Below are 4,085 nucleotides of genomic sequence, written 5' to 3' on the forward strand. Positions count from 1 at the left end.
GAAATAATGGCCCTTGTTTTAGGGCTCATGTAAAAGCTAACACAAGTTAATGGTCCATGCTTACGGTTAATTTATCAAAGTTCTCTTCAGTATTTAAAATAAAAAAATTTTGTTTTTGAATTTTCCGCAATTATTGTCTTCCACCTCCTTTTGAGAAGTTAATGAAACTGGGACCGATAGTTAATTTTTATTTTTCTGGTTTAGTTTTGAAAGAATACTTTTAAAGAATTGCCAATTGTTTTTTCTTTGTTTTTTTTTTTTCCCCCTATAAAATTAATATAACCAGTTCAGTACTTATTTTTCTGTTCTTTGAGGGCACTTCTTTTATATCTAAATGCAAACATCTTTTTTAAACAGGTTTCTTTCATCAATAGAGGATAATATTCAGAATAATATTTTTACATAAACTACTTTTCAGTTTTACTGGTTCTATCATAGTACCTGCTCTTGTTACTGGATCTTGAATGTAAATGTGAAAGAAAAAAAAAACTGCACAGTTTTGTTCAGTGTCTGTGATATTGTGTGATAATACTCAATAATGTTAGTAACAGCTAATTTTTGTAATTTCATTTTGATAAAGATTGATACTTGTTGAATATATAAGTTGATTTTATAACATTTTATATAAAAGTTAAAAAAAGCTTTTAAAAAATTTCTTACAATTTGTAAGCTTCTAGTCAAAGTATATCATAAAGTCTTGATGACTATATAAATTTCTGATCATTGAAAGTATACTCTTAACATATTTAACAATATGTTTGTCAAATGTTACTCTGTGTGTGTGCCTGAAAGTACCCAAGTGGATTACAATATAACTTTAAAGAAACGAATAAAAGATTTATTAAAAAACTATGCAGAGTATTAATAACCTCACATTGGTACAGAAGGAGAGATTACACATCTGTTTACAGAACGTCACTATTATGATATTTTTGTGTGGTGGGTTGACACTATGATGGAACCCTGGATTTGGGAACCGGTAAGCTGGGCTTAAATGCGTGTTATATAACAAAATATATCCTGCACTTTAAATTTTGGGTGCATTATAACAGACAACCAATCAACCTCTTAGTGTGGGTGGTAAGGTGCCACTGACTGCTCAGTAGCTCAATATTAGGGATGGCAGCAGATAGCGTTAGTGGTTTTGCCATAAATACAAAATAACAATTTTTGTCTTCCAACAATTGTGAGCTTTATTTGAGAGATTATTTGTTACAATCAATAAAAACATTATTAATTGAATGTTTTTAGAATAAAATAAACATTTTTGCATAGTAGCCTGCACATGCAAGTGGCTCGCCACAAATTTGTTTGAGAATGTGTAATCAACCTGGAAACGACTTGTTGGAAGTTGTTTATTATATACTTATTACTGTCACACAGTAGTGAGCAGTCTGATGTAGGAAAGACCCAACTTTCTAAAACACTTTAGTTATAAGATTGTATTTTTGTCTTTATTTGGTTTTGTTTTAAAGCGCGTGTTTTCCCAACACTGAATTTCATACAGAGTGTCATAATTTTCATTTTGTCAGTTGTTTCTTGTGACAAATCTCAAAATGTCTTGCATTTTAGCATAAATATTTAGCTGAAAACTTTGGATTGAGTATTACAAGTTTGACGGGTAGGTGTAGGTAGTTTTGTGGTATTGGTTATATAGCTCTGCAAGTATGTGAATGTTAATGAATATTTTGTCAACACCGGTACTAGGGAGGGTGAAGTAAGTAATAACGTTTTTTTTTTAATTAGTAGGTTCTTTTCTTATGTACTTTGTCTACACCCAAGTTACAGGTTTAAGAAGCAAGTACAAAATCTGAATGATAAATGTGAGCAAGCCGGAAGTGGTATTTTTTTTAGGCTGGTTACAAAACTTATTCAAAAGGTTAGCCCTAACTTAACTAATCAATATAAAATCCTCACCTGTTTTGCAGCTTTACTGAGGTTGAGTACATTATATTAAACTATTTTAGAGCCTCATCATGTCTGTTCCTGCTTTATTTGATGACCATGCATCTTGACAATAGCCTCGCAGTGTAGTTTTTATTAAAAAATACTTAGTCATAAGGTTGTCATGTCTAAAACACAAAAATCTTCCCTGCAGATTTCCATAATCCATCTAGTTTATAAAGTTGGCTGTTTTTCAGCACCCATTTAAACTGTCTGGTTGCACAGAAATCCACAGATGTTGCATCCAGTGACTTGACCAGTATGTTTTGATACAGAATAGTTTGAATACTCATTTGATTCTCCAGCTGCTTGGGGTATGCAACAGTTTAATGAGAGGTATGACTAGAAACCTTATCTTGGTGAGCCTCTAACCAGTTGGTGATCTTTTTTGATCATGTTGCGTAGGATGCATGGACTGCTTTTGCCAGTGAACTTTGTGTGCATGGACTATCATCTCTTTCAAGACACTGCACTTTGTTTACATTGGCTAGGGAACAACCTGTAGTAGGTTTCTTATTACATGGTCTTGGTAAGTTTCTCCATATTCTTTTGTTTTGAGTACCATTGAGTACAAGTACTTAATGATGACGAGAAACCCACTTGAAATAAAAATGTATAGCAGAGATGGCTGGTATGGGTATTAAAAACTTTAATTAAAATAAAGTACAAGAACAACATTTCAACCTTCTTAGATCAACTTCAGGTTAACAAAGTTTCAAACTGTCTTTGTTAACCTGAAGATGATCTAAGAAGGTTAAAATGTTATTCTTGTACTTTATTTTAATTAAAGTACAAGTACTATTTCTTTCTTAGAAGTTCTAAATCCTCTATCTGAACACATTTATGGTGTAAGTATATGAATATTTTGTATGAAAAGGGCTTTACATACCCTTCCCAAAAACTGGTCAAATTCAAAGCCTCTCCAAAAGTGATCAGATTCAAAGAGGTTAAATGATCTGCTCCCTGATAACATTATCACACTTGAAATTCAACAGTTAAAGAGTTTTGTAACTCTGCAAGCATTAAAAGTTTTTTAGCTAATTATTCTTTGGGACTGATTTAAAAATACATAAAACACAAAGTAATTATTATATAACACTGGATCCAAAAATAATGGAAATGGCTACAGTTCAACTAGAACCTACATAATTATCCAATATATTCCAAGCTGTTTGCATCATATCTCATCATCAAGAACACTATTTCATAAATTAACAATTGTTTAAAGGAATTAAAATAAAAGCTGATTCATCCACATAATTTATTATGAATTCTATCGGTAACAGTCACATCAATGGTAGTAACTTCACTAATGGCTTCACTGTTTTCCTTTTCAAAACCAGGTAGAGTTTCTTCTTTGAATGTGAGTTTTTCAGGAGACATCTTCAGCAGCGTCATTTGTTCTATTGTTCACTTCGTCCCAACTGAAATGTCCTGGACCGTGATAACGCCAAAGCCTGTTGGCATGCACCACTTTTGGCTTACCTCGCAGGCCATATTTTATCCGGAAAGTAACGTCTGAGAGATGATCCACTATGTAATATGGGCCTTCCCATGGAGAATACAACTTAGGAGACTTCCCTTTGGTCTTCCTGGGATTATACAACCACACCTTGTCTCCTGGTACAAAGCTGACTTCAGTAGATCTCTTATCATAACATAGCTTCATGGAATCAGCAGACGTTTTCAAGTTTGAATGCACTCGATGGTGAATATCATCCATCCTTTCAGATAACACTTTCACGAACTCTGACACATTTTCAGGCAACTCTTTGTAAGGTGGGCATCCTGTTATCAAGTCCACTGGCAACCGAAGTTCCCGACCAAACATCAACTTTGCTGGAGTGTATCCAGTGGCTTCATGCTCTGCTGTTCTATAGGCCATCAACAGTAGAGGGAGTAAGACATCTCAGTCATCTTGGCGACTATTACAAAACTTTGCCAATTCCTGTCCCAGTGTCCAGTTGTACTTTTCTACCATCAGAATGTGGATGAAGTGGCGTTGTTCTGGTCTGTCGTATGCCAAACAACTTGCAGCATTCATGGAACACAGCTGAATCAAAGTTACGGCCTTGATCTGAATGCAGTTCGTATGGAATACCAAATCTGAAGAAAAAAATCACTAATAGCCAAAGATACTT

The sequence above is a fragment of the Limulus polyphemus genome, unplaced genomic scaffold (genome assembly GCF_000517525.1).
Source record: "Limulus polyphemus unplaced genomic scaffold, Limulus_polyphemus-2.1.2 Scaffold4880, whole genome shotgun sequence".
In the NCBI taxonomy this organism is placed as follows: Eukaryota; Metazoa; Arthropoda; class Merostomata; order Xiphosura; family Limulidae; genus Limulus; species Limulus polyphemus.